Raw genomic sequence first — 24,605 nt, forward strand, 5'->3', positions numbered from 1 at the left:
TTGCTTTTCTTGTGCTGTTCAGTATGGTTCAGTGCTAGCAGTTATCAAGGAAATGTGAATAACTCTTTTTTGAATGTATATTTTTCCAAGTTTACGAAGGATAAACAAAGATTGCACTGTTGTGCCGTGAAACCTAGAAACCTGATCAGAGCGAACCGGAATACGACCATTGTTGATCCTACTAGGCAGTTTTCTGTATCAGGTGGGTTCTCCTTATGCTGATCACTCGATTGTCTGTTCTGCTGATTACGACAATTAACAACGTTGACTTATTCACTACACAATTTATTTAAGTTCATGACTCCTCTCCATATCCCAGTTTATTTCTTTTTAAATATTGAAATGTTAACTTCCTTCAAATCATTTATGAGAAAAGGAAAATCGGGGGTAACATTATACAAATTTATTACTCACCAGTTGAATATATCAGTGTTTAATAGATCTACAATGTTATTACACATTTGTAATAACATCACGTGATGCCGCGCGTATGACGTCAAAGTGATTTACTCGTCACAATATGGCTGAAATATTGCCGAAGTGACGTTAAATATCAATTCACTCACTCATTGTGAGGTCACAATGCTAATACCTCTGTCACAATAGTCTTAGACCTTGCTGGATTAGCGGGAAAGCTGAGAGTCATCCGACTGTAGGCAGTTTCAATCAGTTTATGCTGGAGAGTGAAAAACAGAATACTAAACTAGCTTCCGTGAAAATTCCACATGCACATTGGCACAAACTGTGAAGACCATCACTGGGATCCCCTGTCATGATATTGCTGGAATTTGCTATAGCGGAGTAGAATAAAACTCACTCCAATATAGGAACGTGTTCCCAGTGTGCGGAATAGTCACAACACCCAACAGAGATTAAAGAACAGTCGAATCTTTTATACTACTATGATAATGTAAAGACGTCACAGAACAGTCGGGTTTTTCACATTTATACTTTATCAGTTAATCAAAAGATTTATAGATTTTATAGATAATTCATTCTTTCATTTTACTTTAGTTAATCCATAAAGATGTTAAAGAAAACTGTAAAGTAGTTTAAAAATCCCGAATCTTCGTTTTGCAAGTCAGCCTATAACAGGTTAAAAACACCCATGCATATGACTCTTTCATGTTACTAAAGAATATCTGATTCTTTCACACTATATTATAGTTAATCGCTCAAGGGAGATCATCTCTAATAATATGACAAAATCATGTGTTCTTTAACTTCCGTTTGCTCTTCAAAGTGGTATCCTATGACGTACAAAGACGGAACAAGTTATTTTCATTCAGTAAGAAGTATTCAAATGTGGACAATTCGGAATCTATCATATTTCGATAAAATTATATAAAAATATTATAAAAAAATATTTTTTTTTAGGCAAGGGCAGTAGAAAACGCATCCCTTAAAGGAACAATTTCATAGTGATCACCATCATTCATGTTGTATGGTCAATAAATGGTGGTTCTGACTCACATAGTACGTGAGTGGCCATTGACTCACGGAGTGACAACTGAAATACTATTTTGGCAAGTCACTGAGATTCACGTGCGGCAGCACATTTCCGACAATGCGCATGAGCCGAAATATCCAAAAATAGTTTCACGACCTTCTAGAACGATTACGAGAAATATTATACAAAGACCTGAGTCCTATGTCATGATGACACGCGTTAGTTACCTTGTCAGTAAACTGGGGCACGTTAGGTACATATGTAAGAGCTGCTCAATCTGCCGCGGTATGAGGAGGCTCTATATTTACAACGCGATGAGCATAGATACATAAGCTTTTGACTCCCAGTTTCGAGCTGAATCAATTCATGAAATGTTTTGTGAACTGTGATAAGTGACAGGAAAACGACAGTAAAAACATATCTCCCTGAAAGCATATGCCTGTTCTCTGAAATCGATAACAAATTTCCAAGTGAGGTATAAATAGAAATGATTGATACCTCTGTGTCTAAGTCATTGGTTTTCCCCACGACAACGTGTACAGCTGAATTATCGGCGTGTGTGATATATTCCTTTTTAAAGAGGTATAGTGTTCTCAGCTGATTCTGAGGTAAGAATCTTTTAAAGTCGTTTACGTGGAAATTGATAACAGAATCCCAGCAGAAGACGAGAAGCGTTAAGTAAATGATGAACTTACATCAGGTTCCAGCAGGTTTCCATACCTTAGGGACCGTTCATAGTTTATGGCCGGGGTGTGTGGGCTGGTTGGTGTGTGCTGGGGGTGACTTTTTATGGAGAGGCATATACCATCACACACACACACACACACACACGCGCGCGCGCGCGCACGCACGCACGCGCACGCGCACGCACACGCACACGCACACGCACACGCACACGCACACGCACACGCACACGCACACTGCATGTCATGTATAATGACCCGCCACGCCCACCCCCTTTCCAAAACATTTGAGCCTATTCTGAACATATTATATACAAAACTGTTTTATAGTATATACAATTACCCATACATACTGTGAGGTATGAATGAAGGTTTTATATATGTCTTGGAGTCGGTAGTAAGAAAAACCCACATTCCATATAATATTCCCGTTGATGGGAACGATAATGCAAAGTGAATACTTTAAGACCCACTGCTATTTCTTACTATATGGATCGTTTATCCAGACATGTGTTCACCGCATCTTTGTCACCAGGAGCATTACGTCCGGATGAAAGGGTTTCAGTATTCGTCCATTTCCATCTTACGACGCTTCCTCAGATCATGTTTCCGTATATCGTGCGTTCCCACACATGACCAGAAAGATATTTCCGCGTTTCCAAAACTTATAAGATGTGATTCCTGGGAAATGAATCTAATGAAAAGTACCAACATACAAAAGGTATGTTGACTGATGCGATTTGCTATTGAGAGCCTTAAATGGGTATCTAGTTGTTCGCTGAAGAGAACGTTTGGGGTAGTTGGAAGCCGCTGTATTGTTGTGGGCAAATTATATATGATGAGATCCATGACAACCAATACCAACATGGTAATTAACTACTTAATTTTGCAGGCGATCAGGTAAAGGAGAAGCTTTTGATAACGTTTTCGAAACACATCTCGTAGCATCAAAGATTAAATTCTGTTGAAATTTGCTACATAAAACATAAAAAGCCGAAATGTATTGAGTTTTTGCTGTGATTTGTTTCAAAAACCTACTTTTATTATTATATGCCTTACATATTTCCTTACACATATCACCTCTGATTTCCAAAACACGCAAATAAACAACAACCAAAACAAAACAAAACACAAAAAAATAAAATAAAAACCGAAAAGAAAAAAAAAGGATAATCATATCCAAATCAAGGAAACAATTAGATACCCCAGTTACATTGTTTTCTTGAACTTAACTAATAACACGCGTGAACATGATTTATCGAAAATCAGAGTGTATGTTGTATTATTTTGTGTGGAGATGCCTTATCAATGTACATTAACCCTTTGTGCGTTTTAAGCAGACATACTTTCAGTATAAACATGGGATGGAGCTATCAACACAGTTAACGACAGTTAAATAGAACTCAAAGGATCAATGAGTGCGAGAGTCAGAAATATTTTAGTTACTGAAGATTAATTCTAACCCGCATCTTCACAGGTTCAAGGGAACACCGACATCAGTAGTTCCTTACTGGCATCTCGGTTAAAACATACAGCAAGCAAGAGCTAAGCAAACCTGTAGCGCAGTCCATAGAACCACATTATTTTCTTCAATGCTTAGTCTTCCTGTAATGCAAAATCTCGAATTGAAGCCAGTCTAGATTTCTCCACGTTCTGGAATCTGAATTTCCCATGTCACTAAAGCTCCTTTTCAGTTTAAATGGGTTTATTTGTTATTATCAAAATGATATATTCAGAAATTCAGCGTTAGCTTAGTCAGAGACGTCATTTCGATATAGCCGTCATTTCGTTACAGCCGTTATTTCGTTACAGCTGTCATTTCGTTAGCGCCGTTATTTCGTTACAGCTGTCATTTCGTTAGAGCCGTTATTTCGTGATAGTCGCCATTTCGTTATAGTCATTATTTCGTTATAGCGGTCATTTCGTTATATGAATGTTCATTATAAGCGAAGTTCATGGACCCAGGGTCAACATCAGGGTCATCGTGCCTCGACTGCGTGAACTAGATTACTATTCGTAATCATAATTACAAGTGTAAAGATAGTTGTTTTATCACCTCTGTAGAAACCGTTCACTAAAAATTCCTAATTCGATGTCCCGAACGAAAACTGAAACCCTAGTTATTATAATTCAAGTTCTACGGGCGACTATCATCGACAAAGTCACGATAATATATTTCGCAACACCATTCCATGGTTTGATTGAACCAAGTATTGTCTACTGACGACACGATATATAACACACTACAGGGGTGTTGATATACAGGCAATCGTCAAGGCATATCGGTTTGCAAATATCGCGGGACATACGGTTGTCGATACATAATGGTATTGGGTTACCGAATAGCGACAAGTTTTATATCACCAATACAGGGTCGCTAATACGATATATGTCACGATACGGTATATGTGTTCTGTTATATCGCATGATACATGGTAACCGATTCATCGTGTACGACGGAGGGTCTTCAATAAGGCATTATCTCGACACCGTACCGATTCGTTAAAGCTCGATTTGCCATTTATGAAATTCGATACATATCACGATACACAGCTGGCGATAGATTTATCACACGATGCGGGGAATCGGGTTGTATATGTGTCACAACCTATGTATGGTAAACAGTACGCGATAGATATCACATTATCGGGTTGCCTTTGTGCAGAATTGCGTCCAATGATCGTGAGTTCATGGCAATGGAACGCAGTCGTGGTGAATGTCTGAGACCTTTCCTCTCGCATTAAAGTGAAACTTGTTAAACTGGGACACCTTCAAAAGCGACCTTATCAGAGTTTTCATAACGTTCATTCTCTTTGGACAAATCCAATATTTTTCGTTTATGCATTGTGCTTCCTTCTTCACGACATTTTAGCTGAACGTATAAGTCTTCATCACAGCTTCTAAAAGCTCTAAGGCGAATACAGTTAGGTTTCAATAACCAGTATATTATTGATAACAGGGGGTTATTTCTTTTATGCAACTTGAACTATACCTTTAAGAAACCGTGCCGCAGCTCCTGTCAAAGGTGTATGCTAAAAGCTCTCCACGCAACAACAGTCCCTTGTCTTTAACAAACCACAGATCCCGACAAACATGTCTTTGAATGTTAGAAACCAGCCAGTTAGAGTCGGCTTGCAGTGGTAGTGACCCGGAAGTACTTGGGCTAATCATCTGTGCGCAGGAGACGGTCGTTTACCCCAACCAGGAAGTATGTTACGGGGCAATTACAAGATAGTGTTAACATACCAGTGGCAGAACTACAGCGTGGAATTACCGTAAATTGTACATTTGATGACTTAACCTTAATTGAAACATGCGCAGGTTTCATACGTGGTCGAGGTATGCGAATACTACCACAACGTTATTTGCTGTAGAGAAGGTACAGGTTTATGTTAGATAGTGATTTGTGACTGTGGTTCCTGACTAAACTTGTCTTTAGTTTCTAAAACTGTATTCCCCTTTGTGGTGAACCCGCCTGAAAATTGTGTCAGTCAAGTTCGTTTGGAAATAGTGTACTTCATCTCGATGGGGAGCAAATGAAAGCTTTTATGTCTGACCTAACGTTAGACTAACGCTTTGTCTTTAAATATTATGATTTTTATGTTAAAAAACCATTTAAATTGAAAAGGAACCGCAGTGAAATGACAGGTTCAGAACATGAAGAAATCAAATTTTCTACCCCATCCCCTGTTTCCTAATACCCTACGCTGATACCCGTTATGTTAATTCCTGACATTAACTTTGAAAGGAAATGGCAATACATTCTTCATCTGGAAGACTAAAATTTCGAGTTTTTAAATATATTAACCGTGTATTGTATTCAAAACAGGTGACAGTAAATTTTGTCTAAATCTTCAAAGACAATCTTTTCATCATGAAAGAATAACATATTAAATTACATTATTTAATCTATTAGGCATATGATGATAACGGGTTCGGATTCCGAGACGGTTACCTACGTCCAACTCATTTCCTACCTGTCCCGGGTATCCGGGTTACCCTTTGTTTTTTCAAGGGCATTAGCATTGCAGGAATGGCTAGACAGTAAGGAAAACAACGTGGTTCAGGGCTTGTGAGACAGACTAGCCCAGTGTGTGTTGCGCGCACGATTTGTCGACTCAACATCCGGAACCTCGAGTCCTTCATTTAAAGCTTGTCAGGATACCACCGGGCTGATGTGCGAAAGGTTAGCGTTATCATGGGCCCATGTGTCATTGCGAGGATAAAAGAGTTTAAAATATATGTATATAAAAAAATGAGATGATTCCCTACTTGAAACGCTTCACAGTACAATATATCTAGACAAGATAGCATTTAAAGGAGGAGGTCATCTCAAAATTTGTCTTTTAGATCCCGCAATGACACGATCGTTATGGGGAAGTATGATGCATCTGGGCATTTGGGTCGCATGGGCTGTATTAGATGAGTGACACGTCTGCAATGGCGGATCTAGGGGTGGATGGGGGCGCGTAGGTGTTACAATGGGGTTCTTCCTAGACTAAAAACTAGTCTCTGAAATGTACATATTTACAGATAAAAAAGTTCATAGTATATGCCTCTAGGTCTGAATTCTAAAGATTTATTCGTGTGTACTTTCCACTCATTGGGAATCAGAAATCAAGTTAGTTACATTTACTACCGATACCATTGAACTATGAGATTTGATTAGTGATTTTTAACACAGAGTTTTATGCCGCTTTCAGTAATATTCCAGCAATATCACGGCGAAGGTCACCAGAGATGGACTTCACACATTGTACCCATGTGAATTGAAGTGAATTAATAACTGTATATGAAATATGTGAACTTAGACGAATTTCAGTATACGTTCATTTTGTCATTTGTTCCCGTGACTTGAATTGCACCGTTTAGATTTGACAAAATATTATTCATCTTTGAAAACACGCATATGTATATATTTCAAGAGATTAAGAACATGATCCGAAATCTTGTAACGGGATACCATCTCATTAAAGATAACAACAAAACAAGTGATTTAATTCTATTTTGCATGAAACTGAATTGAGTCTACTTCCCGACTATCTGAAGCCTATTTCTTGTATCCCCCGCAATGATTATGGTCGAATACAGCTAACTACGGCGTAAGACTGCACTCACTACTGTTATCGCCATATCATTCGTTAATATCATATATGCTTAGAATTGGTCATCAGGAACCCATGGCCATCGTTCAAGGCGACTAACGGGACCGGACGGTCAGACTCGCGGAGTTTGTTGACACGTCATCGGTTCCCAATTGAGCAGATCGATGCTCATGCTGTTGATCACTGAATCGCCTGGTCCAGATTCGATTAGTTACAGACCACAGAGGCCACAAAACTGGAATACTGCCGAGTTCAGCGTTAAACAATCAAACAAACAAACAAATGAAGTGTAATTTGGCCCACAAAGTGGAATGGGTCCTATATCTGATACCAATTACAATTATTCTAATGGTAATTGATGGAGTCTTTATACGTCATTAACTACTGGTAAGGGTTTGGCAAAATAGCAAACACGTTGATCACTGGATTGTCTGGCCCAGACTCGATTTTTTTAGAATTTCGGGAACATTGTTAGGTGCGTCTTTAAACAACAACAACAAGATATGAATACATGGCACGTTTTATGGATAAGAACTTGTTGTTCCCTAAACGACATTTAATGCTAATTCTTCTTCCTTCATGAGGTGAAACAACAAAATAGCAAACAAAAATCGTCCACCATGCTATGGAACGGGGCGTTATAAACAATAACCCAAACCCATGAAGGATGAAAGGCAGCTACTCGCACTTGAGACCATATCTGCTCACACCCAAACAGGACACAAAATACAAACATCAACCCACAGGGCCTTGTTCTTACTTTCATGGCAGTTTTTAGCGATACAAGTCCCTAGCTGTGCATCAACCCTCACGTGACGTATCGACATTTCCTTTATTTAAGTTTCGAGCACATACCGAAATTGTAAAAATATCAAACCCCGTGATAACGCACGAATAGGTGACGCACTATAGTACTCCTCAATGCAACAATTTAATGTCCCAGATTGTATAGTAGCCTCTCTCTGCTCAACAAATCTAGGTCAGCTGATGTTTACGGAAGTTCTTTCAAATTTGAAAACAGCGTACGCCCAGCGAGAACTCGAGCGTAAAAGGCTCATTTACATAACTGAACAACCGTTTTGATGACGTAGGCACATATGGTTTCCCACGTCATTCGTTTATTGCAGTGCGCGGACTCAATGGTATTGGGTGTCATTGGTCGTATTCAATGACGTATTACGTCAATTATTTGTTACCAAACATTCCGACTTGCTCGTAAACATAAATGTTTACTATTTATTTGGCTGTTATTACGCAAGAAGGACATATATGGTAATGTTCGAGTTAAAGGAAAAATTGTTGTCGAATGTCGGTATTGCTATTAATGTTCCTCAGCTAGAAACTTGAACAGTGAATAAATGTACACTTTGTAACTTATCTAAGCTTAAGAAGACAAATGAAGGACAAGGGGGGGGGGGGGGGGGTTGCAGCTTTTTAAGAAAGCGGGGCTCCCCTAAATCTGGATCCACCTATGAGGGATGTCAATGGATGAAGGTTGACCAAGGTTAAAGGGGTTTATATATATGATGTGCATAGTACGTAGTTGGGGTTAATTCAACTGCTTTGAAATTTAAACAAATATATTATAAATTATATATGTTTCCAACTCGCTTACAAATCTCTGTCCTAGAAAGTATCACATCTGCATGGCCATTTCAATGGCCGATTATGAGTGTTAATGGTTATTGCTCTTCTAAAACGTTTGACATAATGTGTGAGTGAGTGAAAGATGATTGACGAAGCAAACAGCAGTGGTCCACGAAAACAAGAACTTGCTGCAACCATACACATAAAATCACTACGTCTGCAGAGCTGCGTCATTACTATTGTTGTTCTGGTTACAGGGAGTGAGTGAGGTTTGATTTACAGCCGTTCAGCAATATTCCAGCAATATCACGGTACTGGCCTCCACACTATATCCACATGATTACACGAGTCTTCTGTGTGACGGACGAACGTTGAATACTTGCACATATTCAAAACGACCATACAGAAATACGTCGGACGAAGCATGCGGATTACCAGGATCCTGATTCACGTTGCGTTTGTAAAATTACGTCTGTCGTAACTCTTTAGTATATCTCAGGAGAAAGTCGTAGCGCTTAGTGGATTGGGGTCCTGATCCACTTCTCAATTTGAGAGCTGATTGATATTTTTTGTGATGGCTCATGTTTTTGTTTGGAGGTAAGAAAGTTATACAATCACCAGTCAATGGCAATCTTCGTTCAGTTTCAAAGCAATTAGGGGCGATGGGTGGATTGTGGTTAAAGCGTTCGCTCGCCGAAAACCCGGGTTCGAATCCCCACATTGGTACTATGTATGAAGCCAGTTTCTGGTGTCCCCAGCCGTGATATTGCTGGAATATTGCTAAAAATAGCGTAAACTTCACTCACTCTAAAACATTTGGCCTATTGAGGAAAAAGATCTTGTTAGGAAAAATTTCAAATTTCTCAATGCGTGGGATTTTGGTACCTGCGCAAAAGTGCGTGACATGAGTCTCCAATGCGTGAGAATCACGCAGGGTGCGTGAGAGTTGACAGGTATGGAGAGGATATTTACATACGACCATTAGCGGAATAACTCCGCTCCCTTGAGGAAATCTGTTTGTCTGGTTTGTCTGAACATATTTTATTCAGCACTGAAGGGGACTGGTCAAACGTTGTTCAACGTAATAAAGTCCTGACAATTAACAAAATACATGTAGTGAACAATGCACAGTGGCAAGGTGGCAAGATTCCACACACATTAAATACATCGCTTACAACGTATAATAAGTTTAGGACTAGACTAAACATATTTTCATTTTTAGTTCGTGGCAGACTAAGGCTATCGTTCAGGATTGTCAATCTAAAATAACATTTAGGATTTCAAAGCCTTGAATCAAATTAGACCGACAGTTTACATGCTTTGGACATTTTAAAAATATACCATTGACATCTTCCACCAGGGGGCCACAAGGGCAAGTTTTACTTTCGGTTAACTTGACATGAAAAAGATCAGCATTGATTTAAAAGAAGACCATGATCGAATGTCTTAAGTTTTTTTAACTTAGGGTGTAAAATATTAATCTTCCTCTCACCAAATAGGAAATATTCTTGAATTTTATACATTTTTTTCAGGTAGTTTAGATTAAATGATTGTAATTAAATTGATGCATTCTAAATCTACTGTGGGTGAGAGATTATTCCATTAACAAGCAAAATCACACAAAATGTTTTTTGAAGCACTGTGGTTCGGAATTTTGGACACCAAAATTAGAAGTGTGTTTATGTCGGTTGGTTGTTTAACGCGGAAGTAAGGCTCCAGCGATCTATAAATAATTGGGTCTGGACCAGACAATCCAGTGTTTGACATCATGAGCATCGATCTGCGGAACTGAAATACGATGACAAGTGTCAACTAAGTCAGAGCGACAGAACACAAGATCTTGTTAGTTTCGTTCAAGCTATATGACAGCGGTCTGTACAATGATAAAAGAGTTTGGACCAGACAATCTAGTGACGGACACCGCAATCATCTGTCTATGAAACTGTGATACGACGTCACGTTTCAACAAAGTCCGACAGACTGACCACGCGGATCTGTTCTTTGCCTCTTACTACAGTTCTAACCCGGATTTTCTGTGATGCAGAAGTAATGGGCAGTCGTCATTCGCGTGCTCTCGGGTTGTCGCATAGAGTAGAAAATTTACTGTTTTTCTTAACGGAATAATTTGGCATAATAGTTTTCCCAACTGGAACCCGTGAAGATCCGTATAGAATTGATCTTCAGGAACCCATGCTTGTCGTGATAGGCGACTAACTGGTTCGGGTTATCAGGTTCGCTGACTTGACTGACACTAATCATTCTATTGCAATTGTTTAGATCGATGCTCATGCTGTTGATCACTGTGTTGTCTGGTCCAGAGTCGTTTACATGGTGCCGCCATGTAACTGGAATACTGCTGGATACGACGTAAAACTAAACTGATTCACCCAACTGGACAATTTAACAAGTGATTGTTTAAATCTTCTCCTCGTTTTGTTGGCGTGGTAATGTTCTTCCCAGAACACAGAAATCACTGGTACTGAACAACACGAATGTAGCGGGATACAGCTCAAAGACATGCATCATTTAGGGTTTTCTCGAAATGAAATGAAACTCTGACCAACTGTTATATCAGCAACTTAACTATTCATCCATATACCTACACTACCACTCAACCAAAATTATTCCATTAAGGAAATAATGTTCAGGATGTTGTTATATCGAACCCATCTCCCATGAAAGTTGCACTTGGCATCACTGACGCAGTCTAAGGAGGTCGCGGTGGCTGAGCGGGCTAGGCGGCTGACTTTGTGTGCTAGCGATTAGGTGCCTGACTGAGAGTGCGGGTGCGAATCCCGTATAGGATTTGTACTTCACTAAGAAAGTGTAATCCCAAATAGGACATATGTTATAAGACAATAGCCTACAATTTCACACTTGCCTAACTGTGCAGTTCGCCTGTTGTTTATCTCAGTGATTAAGACGTTAGGTCACGTTGACCCTTTCTGGGTCAAAACAGGGTCATCCATGTAACGAAATGAAATGATGTAGTAAAACATCCTAACCGATTAGAAAAGAACAAACAAAAAAACTCACAAATCTTTGAAGGGCTTTTGTCTTTGAATGCTTAATGCGAGTTCTCCCTGCCGCTCACAGCATTAAGGAGCAAGCATAGATTCCGAGACGTCGTGTTAGTTACATTAAAGATGCTGGCATCAATATAAATCTTTCTTTTCTTTAAAACCAATTTTTCGAAAATTATCTTCAAAAAATGAAATATAAAATTAGTTCAGTGACTCCATGTGTCCAGAAACTGCGAGATTCTAGAGACAGACACTACAGACAAACACTTCCTGAAGTATATTTCGTGATAGGTAATTTGCAAACTATAAAAAGGAGTCCAGACACATTTGTTCATTTTCAGAAACTAAAATAAATTTAGTTAGGGTGAGTTATTATGTAAGCATTTCAGACTTGGGTGGTCTGTACATTTGTTTCGGGATCTGGGCCCAGTTGTTCAAACCTCGGCTATTTTCTTAACATTTAACCGACTGTTACATAATAGCAGAGGATTATCTTATTGCCGAAATCTCCGTTACCTTTTAGCATTGTTAACGTGACGTTACGTTAACACACCTAAGGACCGCCGCTAACTTTTAACAGATTGTTAACTTGACGTTTCGTTAACACACCTAAGGACCGCCCCTAACTTTTAACAGATTGTTAACTTGACGTTTCGTTAACACACCTAAGGACCGCCGCTTACTTTTAACAGATTGTTAACGTGACGTTACGTTAACACACCTAAGGACCGCCGCTAACTTTTAAACAGTGTGGTTAACTCGCAAAATGATTAACACACCTAAGGACCGCCGCTAACTTTTAAACAGTGTGGTTAACTCGCAAAATTGTGTTCATGGCTCAGGTCGTTAGAGCTAACCGGCAGTGACGATAACGGAGTATTGAACAACAGACCCCAGGTCGTTAGAGCTAACCGGCAGTGACGATAACGGAGTATTGAACAATAGGCCCCAGGGGTACAAATGTACAATTCAGACCACGCAGGCTTGAAATGCTGACAAAATGACACACCCTAACAATATTAGTTTCGGAAAATCAACAAAAGTCTTTGTGTAGTTAAAAAAGGACAACCTGCATGAGAGGCTACTGGGTGCTGTGGCCACTGGCTCTCTACCAACAAAGGCATGTTTTCCTATGAGTGACTGTTTCTCCAGGTAGACTTCCCGGCTGGAGAAAGCAGACCATCGTTAAGAGAAAGAGGTGACTAAATGGATCCGATGGTCTGGTTGTGCGACTTATTGGACCGCGTAGTAATCAATGGTTTGTCGGGCCCAAACGGTTGGTACCAGATCACATGTCCCTAAGCTGGTTCCCGACTCCCTTTGCGCGCGCTCACGTTCGCCAAAGCTATAGTGTGTTATGCGAGACGAGGCCCAGCTTAACGTGTCCCCTCCGCGATGTTAGTGGAATATGGGTAAATGTGGCATAAAACCACAATCATTCATTTATTTGATTGCTGTTTGCTCGATTGTTATGACAAATTTGATTTGTAAAAACACCCTGCGTCCCATGGCGATAATACATTTGACCACCAAACTCCGTTAAGTGAGCTACTGATTTGAATTTATGCCCGCCCCTTTTGGCAATATTCCAGCAATATCAAGGCTAGGGAAATGGAAATGGGCTTCTTCACATACTGTACCCATGTGGGGACTCGAAGCAGGGTCTTCGGCGTGAGGAACGAACGCTTTAGCCTCTAGAATACCCCATCGCCCCTAACCCGGTTAGGATGGTCCAAGGTCAAAGATAATGTCCTTGTGAACACAACAAAGTGGCGCCACAGACACAATTACCCTGCTCTGCAGTATGCACTTTAGCGTGTACTTTAACAGTATCACATCCGGCAACATAAGAGCGATTGTTGTCGCATCCCAATTATTCTCCGTTACACATTGTTGTGACGCACAGGCACGCGCACTCTAGTAAACAGGAACTAGTGAAACGTGTTTACTAGCGTGCAGTTTCGCAATTTCCAGTTGTGTCGATAAGACTTAATTTTCAATCCTTATCAAGAATCTCCGATCAAGCGCCGTCCGGTCTGAGCGGTTTTTCGCAGGATAGGCACTGGGTGTTCTTGGAACCGCTTACAATTGATGTCAACAGCACTTGAACCGATGTTCAAACAGGAAAAGTTCCTCTTTGAACAATATCCTACTTGTGCAAATCTATTAGATTATCTGACTTACTAACACAAAATATACAAAATGTAGCCTTCTTTCTGAAGTTTAGCTTCTTTTTTTCATGCGTGTAACGAGACTTCATTAACCATAACCAATGAATAACTTATAATAACGTTCAGTGAGCTCAACAAACATTCAACAATACTGCTAATATAGCCTTGGGGAAGTACCTTCAGTGAACCCAAAGAATATAAAAAAATAATCATTTGCATTTGATATGGGAAAATATGACTTGGTCAGGTCTCAAAGCAAATCTCATAGCACAAGGGCTTGAAACGCTGAAACTGCCATCAAGGTATGTACTGTCACTAACAGGGTCTTAGCACTATATATATATATATATATATATATATATATATATATATATAAATAGAGAGAGAGAGAGAGAGAGAGAGAGAGAGAGTGAGTGAGTGAGAGAGAGAGAGTGAGAGAGTGAAACTACACTCACACAGACAAAACAAGTGTCCACTTTGTTGATTACTGTGAATTAATTGAGTTTTCAAAACAACTGACACGAACAGGGATGAAGAAAGGACAGATGAAACTTCGAGTCGAATCTTGGCCCATCCCACTGGTGATAAACTTGCGACGAATGGACTACACCCCGATCGCTTGAAAGTCATGTTCCCCGGGCGCAGCTTCACCGACAAAGATGACCAGTCTACATGACAGACAGAACCAGGTCACAGGTAAACTGGCGCGGACCTGCAGTAACGTGACACATGTTATTGTGACCTGCCAGCACTTTTCGCAGTCAACAATCTGTTGATGAACTATCGCTATCATCGCGACCCGGGACGGGATGTTTGTGAATGTCATGCAGGTTAATCGTTGGGTTAGGTTACAAAAGAGAATCAGGTACAAATTGAATCAAGTACAAAATAACAATAGGATGGAACGGCGGTTAACGCTGCCAGTGTGATATGATAAATACGGCCATTCATACTGATAACAGTCTTATAATGAATTGATGCTGTGGAAATGTCGTAAGTCTGGTGTTAAATGGGGCGGTGGGATATCCTAGTGGACAAAGCGTTCGCTCGTCAAGCCGAAGACCGACGTTCGATTCCCCACATGGGTACAATGTGTGAAGTCCATTTCTGGTGTCCCTCCGCCTTGATATTGCTGGAATATTGCCAAAACTAAACTCACCTATCATAACAATTAACGTATAGTAGCTACTTATAACTTGTTTTAATTTGATATTTACAACTCGGTGTTTCTGGGCTCATCCTTGCCCTTTCTTCTGGCGAATAAATTCGCCTAGTATTTGACCATACAACACAGCATTCTGGATAATCGCTGACGTTGATCCACACAACTGATCAATTTGTGACCCGTTTACACCAGGACTGATTTGGTATTGCTGCTTTTGGTAAATGCTCGCAATCGTATCCAGGTTTAAAGATGGATGTTCATGAATCACTTTAGTTAGACCAGTGACTGAGCTGGGTTTTACGCCGCTTTCAGCAATATCACAGCGGGGGCTGACAGATATGGGCCACACTTATACGTCCAACAAACGGTCGTAAAACTATAGATTCCTTTGAACGGAATCTCCACAGTGATATGGGTACATATATGGCCAAGACAATAAAAGCACCGCTTGCTGTAGACGTGAGAGAAACTCGTATCATGGGTTCGAATCCCGGTTCACCCTGATTTAGTCCCGTTTAAAAGCCTGTTAGCACATTCACAAATCTTTAATTTCACCGAAATTGTACACACCTACGACCTGTCCAGCTCCCCATCGCTGGGATATTGTAAAAGCGGCGTAACACTAAACTCACTCACTCACTCACTCACTCACTCCCTACATGATACCCAGCGTGAGCAGAACCGAAAAAACGCGGAAGGTGATGAAACCACGTCGTTATAGTGACCTTGGAACAGGATGCCCCCATGAAATACTAACGACCAGTTAGGATGGTTAGCAAGAAGGAAGATGCACACCATGCATACATCAACAAGGTCGGGTCTCGTGTCTACTCTGATATCTACGCCATTAGCAACTCGTCCTTGACTTTGACAATGTCGCAATGTATGGAATCCGACCTGTGATTGATAACGTCACGTCTTCCTCTTATTCATATACCCCCGACTGTGCCAATGCTCACTCTGTCTGTGTCGTGATAAGCCTCTCCAGGATACAATAGCGTATGTTATTCAATACTTTACACATCGTGGTTCCTCCCGCTGTTCTAGACAGTTCACTTGGTGGTGTATGTTGGAACAAGTGTTTCCTTTAAAATGCAGTTTCATTTCAATGCTTACCCTTTATTGATTCTCTTCTCTTTACTTTTTCTATTCATTCCACCCCGTAGTCAGTTATTAGTCTATCCACGTCCCAGCAACTCTATCCACTAGATTAATGTTCTATTTCCATTGAACCAGTTTCATACTTTAGGGAAATATTAGTCTATTTCTATTCTGTCGATTCTATCAACTAGATAAATATTATATATCTGATCGGTTGATTATGTTCATTAGATTGATATCATTCTACTTCGTTCTATTCTCTCCATCGAATAGATTACATGGGTTGAATATCATCGCTTACATTCGTTCATGCCGAATTTTCCTTAGCGTCATTCACTCTACTAGGTTTATTCATTGTATTTATAGTGTTCCCTTCGTAATATTAATTCATCGGTTCTGTTAAATTATTCAATTCATTCACTCAGTGTGATGAACTAATTCAGGGTATTTCCCCATCGGCAAACACCATTAACTGAAGTCTGATTAGTTACCAAGTGGTGCAATGTTACCAAGTATAGAAGTCTCAGTCAGTGGTGCGGATGTAAATTCGAAATGCACATTGCACCTAAATCCACGTGGTCAGGTGTGACCGAATACGCTGACGAGTGGGCGTAGCGTTGACCTCCTGTTCTCGATCGGCAGTCGACTCCGTTAACACAACGCCACCGATGTAACGCAGTCGGAGAGATCGTCAATGTGGGTTCGATGTTTCCGATTTTAACCCAGGTACGGGCAATGGACATAACACATTCGTTGCCTGGGGAATAAAGAATGAAATATTTGTAAGGATAAACCCATGACACTAGGTGTGCTTGGACCACTCTGACCGCAGCGTTGTCTTGTTATCCAAGCTGAAGACAAGATGTGGATATGGACTTGTTCACTTTCACATACGTAGACTACGTTTAAAATGAACTCGGTTATAGCGAAATGACGGATATAACGAACTGCGCGTTTGGTACGGACGCTTGGTCTATATTTTTGTCGAAATGAATATACATAGCTTTTGTTATAACGAACTAACTTAACGTCAGTGGTCACTTTGTGTCCTTTCTAACCATAGCTTACCGTACTTGAACACCGGTTTAATTGTGCCAATTTCATCATAAAGTGTGTGAGCATAGTTTTACGCCGCAGTCAGCAATAGTATATATAGGTATGGCGGCGGTCTGTACATAATCAACTCTGGGCCAAACCATCTGGTCATTAACCATGCAACAACGTGAACACTGATTTACACAACTGGGACACGATGTAATGTGTCATCCAAGTCAGCGAGCCTGACCACCCGATCCCTTTAGTCGCCTCGTGCGTATCTTCACTGGTCCTATTTCATAAACAGACACCATTACAACTTTTAGTGTCGCTCTCTAGATATCAATATCGTTAAATATATAGTTCACATATTTTGTCATTATTGTTTCAAAACGGTACTTACTTGAATGAGCTTGCTCTATCCCAGATTCGAACTGAAGACAGCCGTGACATGCATAGCACTGGATCGTCACCCGTTCAAACAGCTGTCGAAGAAACCGCCTCAAGGTGAGGCCAGCTTATATATAGGCAGCATAGGGAGCGGCACGTGTCATCATCGACAAATATAAATGGTTGGTATTTTAACTATGCAGCTCTGTATGTGGTGCCAAGATTAACATTTCTCCCACTCATATTATCACATTCTTTCTGACACGACAAATGTTACTGATTTTAAAAATCATTGATAGTTTGATTTAATCATATCAGGAATTTGTAGAATTTTATTCCAGGAAAAAAAAAAATCTTTTATAATTGTTTTAGCTATTAGCTCTGCATTTGTTATTATACGACTAAGTTCAGTTAGTTCGCGATAAGTGATTGTGCCGTTTCAGTGTTAATGGGTTCTTTATGCTATGTGCAATGTCACTATTCATCTGAATGGATTCAGGAAGAACATGAAGGTGCAAGTCATTCGTATACAGTCTTCCTGGCCCGGGTACGTGAGTGATATTGAAGACATAATACATCCTCGTACGTTCTTACAACATATACTAAACAGCAAAAGAAACGCATCATTTAAGGTTCGATGGAGTAGCCTAGTGGTTAAAGCGTTCGCTCGTCACGCCGAAATGAAGCAGACATGGTGTCACCTTTTTCCCGAAACACGTCTCGTTTTGCCAAGCAATGAAAGGGTACCCGGTAGGAGGAGATGGTGATGTGATGGGTTAACTTCTAAGCGTCTTCATGGATTTTACCCTTTCCGCGGGGTTGAGAATGAAAATAATTTTTTTTTAAAAAAAGTATTCGGACGCATGATTTTACATTGTGTTATGTGCCATATAAAATTTTCCCCTAGTTCACATTGGCGTTCTTAACATAACCTGTCTCACATACTTTGAATCCTACGTTGTATTTCTTAACCAAACCTTACATTAGCTTTATCCCTAGATGAAACAAGGATAGATTTTCCACAGGTTCTCATATTACTAGGACACCTTTTAAATTTGAAAGGACTTTTTGTTCCAGTCCAAATTAAGTATTTTAAAGCGAGTGAGTATTGTTCTAAGTCGCTTTTAGCATTATTCCAGAAATATCACGGCGGGGGATTTGAAAAATGAAACCCATATTGTACTGATGAGGGGAATCGAGCTGGGGTCTTCAGTGTGACGAGCTGATATGCTACTCCAGCTCGATCGGTAAATGTTTTAGAGATTAAGCGTCAGTCAGTATACAATTGTACTCATTGACCTGTATTATAAGTGCTCGGCGACATGGAATACTATGTGCTCCTGTTCACCTTGGTTTGATAAACAGTGGACTTTGAACCTTCGACTTCCTTAACGAAGTCACGTGCAACGGTGTGATGAATAAACAATTTGTTACGCAATTCAGAGTCAATAAATAATGAATTATTCATTTACACATTAATGAGAACAGATATGATACGGATTGTAATGTATTTTGCAGCAAGTTACTTGGAAATGTCTAAAACTACTTCACAAGATAATAAAACAAATATAAGATGGGTGTTTGGAGCATTTATTCTATAAAGTTACATTGGTATATACACCAGCTGTAAACTTGCCGTTTGATAATTATCGAATCTGCTCCAGATCACCATGTGATCAATATTATGATCAAACACGTCGATTTACACGACACCTAAGCGACGGAGTCTGATCATCAAATCCCGGAAACTAGCACCACCACCCACCTACCCCACCCCCCTCTCCTCCCCATTGTGCTAACAACGGCTCACGATCAATGAATTACTACTTTCATTCATGTACTATGGACCTCCTCACAGAGAATGATTTGTAATATCGTGACTTCCCATAGGCCTCGTGGCTCTTACCCCACAACAGGGAGCGATTCAAAAGGTTTGGTGGCATTTAAAAACTGAACTCAGTACCAGTGAGTCATTTTCAGACTGCACGAGTTCTTACATTGTCGACTCGAATGTAAACGCCTACACAGTTCATTATTTGGTATGCGAACTCCATTTCCACCCCTTCCACATGATATGTCCCCGAATGGGTTAAAGTCGACAGTATCACGTGTACAAATTAAAACACTCTTTATAGGGTCATATGTTTGGCTACATGATGTGCTCACTAGATTCTTGGGGAGTGGGTGATTGACTCAAACCCACACTCGTGGTTTTCATTCATTCATTGTTCACGTAAGCGTGTCAGTCATGTCTCGTTATTTGCACCGACTTCCCAAAGTTGTAATGGTGGATGTTAGAGAGACACATAATTTGCCATTCCATTCGAAACTTCATTTGACAAATGAATAAAGTTTGTTTATTTTTTTATTTGTCGGGACCAAACAATCCTGTGATTAAAATCACCCACTCCGGCGGGGTATGATTACTCGAAATCAATTAGAACTCCGAGGATAACCATCCGGTCAATTTTATGAACGATTTACGCCCTTTTAGTAGTAATGCAGCGATATCACGACGGGGGATATAGGCGTCAAATGAATCGTTGTCGTAGTAGGTAGGTACAGAAAGAAAAACATTTGTGCACAGAAGTAGAATCTAATTTCCTTTAAGTTTTTAAGACTGTCCTTATAACAAAAACGTAATCTTAGTAAAATCAGTCAACACTTGTTGAACGCCTTACACTCGTGTTTAGAATGCGGAAATATTTACACATTCTATACTGTGAGTGTCGTGTCGTGCTACCCAACTTAGAGCAGGATCAGATGGGACTGGCAGATCAATATTGCATTATCTGGAGTGGAGCGAGCCAGCATGTTTTCGATTAAATACACTCCCGGTTGCACTTTTTGAACTTTCCTGCACCTTCAATAAAATACCCCTATATCCAGATGGTGTTTGCCAGCAATGACTCAGCAGCTCGAGGGTCAGCAAATGTGGACAAAATCTAAGACTTGTATACCTTACAGCTTTCACCCCACATAAGTGAGTGAGTGAATTTACTTTTACGCCGCATAAATCAGTGCATGGCGAAATGGTGGTCAGTGGGACGGGTGGCTGGGCGCATGGGTCTTTGCTCGTAATACCAGTCTCTAGATTGTCTGGTCTAAGCCTCATTAATTACAGGAAATAAACTGACATTTTGTCTCAGAAATTAAGTTCTCTTATATTTCTTGATATGTAAATGGGGCGAAGGAGTAGTTTAGTGGTTAAAGCGCTCGTTTGTCACACCGAAGACCCGACTTCGATTCCCACATTGGTACAATGTATGAAGCCCATTTGTGGAGACCCCAGCCGTGACATTACTGGAACAAAGCGGCGTAAAGCCATACTCAGCATATCTCTCGCTCTATAGGATTGCAAACTGTATGATGCAGTATAAGCGAGAAGAAATCCACTGTAGACAGTTATGTCTGGTGTGTGTGTGTGATTAGCAACTACACAGACGCACATGAAACTATTAGGAACGACCCTAGACTAACAACTAGTCTCTCAAATGAACATATTTTACTGAATAACGTTCATAGTAAGAAATAAATGATATAATGAAATGGAGCCCTGAGACTTTCTTCCTGAAGCTAAGGGAATCTAGATTTGCCACATTTTCTAGACTTGCACGAACTTTCTAAGATGTATTTGTTTCAGAGTCTGTGCAACAGACTAACACGATCCGTATATAAAAGAAATCTCATATAGGTGAAAACACGTATTATATGGACCGAGTGAGTGAGTGAGTTTAGTTTTACGCCCCTTTTTAGCAATATTCCAGCTATGACACGGACACCAGAAAATGGGCTTCACACATTGTACCCACGTGGGGAATCGAACGCGGGTCTTCGGCGTGACGAGCGAACACTTTCACTACTAGGCTACCCCACCGCCCGTTATATGGCCCGAAGTAATATGATTTGATATAACTGCATAATTATTGACGCCTTTTAAGTCTTCAAACCTTGAAGCAAATATATTCAAGAGAGCCAACGCAAGTCTAGAAAATGTTGCAAGTCTAGATAATGTGGCAAGTCTAGATTTCCGCAACTTTAGGAAGAAAGTCTCTGGGCTTCTTTTCATTATTTTTATTTATGCATTTTTTTTTACGTTGAAACTTTTTTCGGTAAAATATGTTCAAGGAGTAGTTGTTAGTCCCTAGAAATAGGGTGGAAGATCTGATGACAGTGTGTTTTCGCGACCTGAAGTCAATATTTATAATTCACCTTTTCATATCCTTTTCTTTTTTAAAGAAAAAATGAAACATGCCGTGAAAACATCTTCTCACTCTATAATAACAACTATAGAAAGACCACGACTGGTACAGGTCGACCTACATATACAACGTTGTCAGACACGTGGTTCTCAGACACAGATTCATTCGACATCCATTATTTTGTAATCCAAAACAAGATTATCGTTGTTTTATTGCAACACAGAGTCAAAAGCGGACAACATAATGATTTTATGTTTGTACTAACTACGGTTTATAACTCTTAACTGGTTGAAAAATTCTGTCTTAAAATCTTTAATAGTATTTGACACGTTGCACTTGTAAACATACAATTTTGCTACTGTGAACACATAAGCAAGACTTATAATATTAGAATTATCTAAAAAAATCTTCTTCCTGACACCCAAGTACTACATCCTTTCTGTAACTTTGTGGTTAGAAATGTTTACAAAGTTATGCTGTAGCCAACCTATAAACCTTAACCACAAAGGTATGGGTGAGTGAGTTTACTTTTACGCCGCACTCAGGAATATTCCGGATGTCTATAAATAATCGAGTCTGGACCAGACAATCCAGTGATCAACAACATAAGCATCAATCTGCGCAAATGAGAACCGATGACATGTGTCAACCAAGTCAACGAGCCTGACCACCCAGTCTCGTTAGTCACCTCTTACGACAAGCATACTCGCCTTTTATGGCAAGCATGGGTTGCTGACGACCTAATCTACTCCGGGACCTTCACGGGTCAGGTATGAATGATGAAGAATAAAACATGTAATGTTTAACGGTATCGGCTAAACCACACTAGTCACATATAGGAGTATTTTGAATATTACGTTGATGTAAGTAAGCGTTACATAGGACAATAGAATGTAAATTATTAAATGGAGTTGTTTGAATGCATTTTCTAGCTATTGCAGTAAGGTTTATCAAGTCTGATAAACGTGATAAGCATGCCTGCATCAGTTCACGTGATGGAACATGTCGCGCGTATATGTTTGTGTTTGTTATTTCTTTGTGGTTTATGTCCTACCCTGTAATATCCCAGGTATACTAAGAGGACCTGTATATAATCGAAACTCGGTATATAGTTCACCTACTGATCAGGTCAGGAATGAGTGAGTGAGTGAGCGAGAATGGTTTTAAGCCGCTTCTAGCAATGTTCCCGCAACATCACGCTGGGGAACACCAGCAATGGACTTCACACATTGTTCTCATGTAGGGAATCGAACCCGGGTCTTCGACATAACTAGTTAGCCTAAACCACAAGGCTACCCCACCCCGACGATCTTGTGAGGAAGGATCCATACATAGCATCAAGAGACGATGCGGTTCCATCTACCACGTCACCAAGTGTGCCAATCCAATACATTATTTGCTTTCTATATTGCAGAAATCCGGTTTTTCAAAGGCGTGGGGAGTAGAAATAATTGAGAAAATCGGAAAGATCCTCGTCCTGCAAGCCAGCAAAAGAATAAGACGTCGCTTAGTCCCTTAATATATATAATTTTATATAATTTTGATAGAAACAAACAGTTAGTTAATAGAAAGAAAAGAAAATCATAGGTAACCTGCTTAATTTAAAACGTTAGCATTGTAGATCGAGTTGGACAAAATGGAAAATAATTAGTTGAGTGACTATGCGATATAGCCACATGTACGTAATACCCTTGGTTTGTGTATTTGTAGTATGTTATACAGATCTGTGGCAGTCGTGGCGTGACCATGCACGTTACCAGTCGTTTACAGAAAAAGCGATTTAAGAGAAACCCGTATGCCGGTCACCAACGCTGAAGTCGATGACTCGACCTAGTTTTCATCCATAAGGTGTATAGTCTATTCACGTAATTAGCCATTAGGCGATGTCTGTTTTCTCGGTTCGTCAATGAAGCGATCAGGATTTTGAAACATGGCACTTCCGGGTTTTTCCGGGCTTATCGTTTGACCGGGGTATAAAATTAGACATGGATCAGGTTTTGGAATGACTTTACTATTTGAATGTAATAGTAATAAATATGTACCTTTTAACACCTGTTTCTACAGGTATGTAAATTACTATGATTCACAATATGATTTATTTAATCCTCTTAGCATTATTTCTGTTCACAATGCGAGTCAGGTTGTTGGTTTAGCCTCGATCTCGGCATATTTAGCCTCAGTCTTCAGGTGCCCTGGTTATGATATCTACAGCAATGTTTTATTCACATGAGCTTAAACAGCAGCTGCGGTTGGGCCGTATAGATTTCTCCGAACACCTCCGGTCTTCTTGGAATGGTGAGGTCATGAGGACGACTTCCGGGTCACCAGGATGAAACCAAGAAAAAGTCCGTGTTAAATATAGGTCTACATACAAGGCACACATAAACTGAACACGATAAAATGTGTATCCTATTGCTAACGTCGTTTAAAATAGCAGTTTGCTTTGGTGAACTTTTGACGCGACACATTTTGTGAGAGTTTCTGCACTTTTTAAAAATAATGAGTGGCGTAGATGAATTTGTCGAGACGGAGTTGGGATAGACCGTTGATGATGTTGGTTGTCTAGACATCGTCAAGGGGCGGTGAAAGCAAACATCGAGTGCCTGAAATGAACATATTTTTAAAAAACAAACAAACTGTTCTTATAATAAATTATAAAATAATAAAAGGAAGCCCAGAGATTTTCGTCACTG

General features: G+C 40.0%; 2 protein-coding genes across 2 annotated transcripts in view; both read right to left on the bottom strand.

The window, feature by feature from the left end:
* Nucleotides 1-24,605, bottom strand: part of LOC137277953 (uncharacterized) — a 182,576-nt gene that overhangs the window by 30,107 nt on the left and 127,864 nt on the right. The gene's annotated exons all lie outside the window — the stretch shown is intronic.
* The window catches only part of LOC137277950 (uncharacterized protein DDB_G0284459-like), a 156,385-nt gene continuing 140,380 nt past the window's right edge, over nucleotides 8,601-24,605 (bottom strand). The window contains exon 5 of the mRNA XM_067809966.1: nucleotides 8,601-8,611. The gene's annotated coding sequence lies outside the window, so the exon portion shown is untranslated. The remainder of the gene's footprint in view (nucleotides 8,612-24,605) is intronic.

The sequence above is a fragment of the Haliotis asinina genome, chromosome 3 (genome assembly GCF_037392515.1).
Source record: "Haliotis asinina isolate JCU_RB_2024 chromosome 3, JCU_Hal_asi_v2, whole genome shotgun sequence".
NCBI lineage: Eukaryota > Metazoa > Mollusca > Gastropoda > Lepetellida > Haliotidae > Haliotis > Haliotis asinina.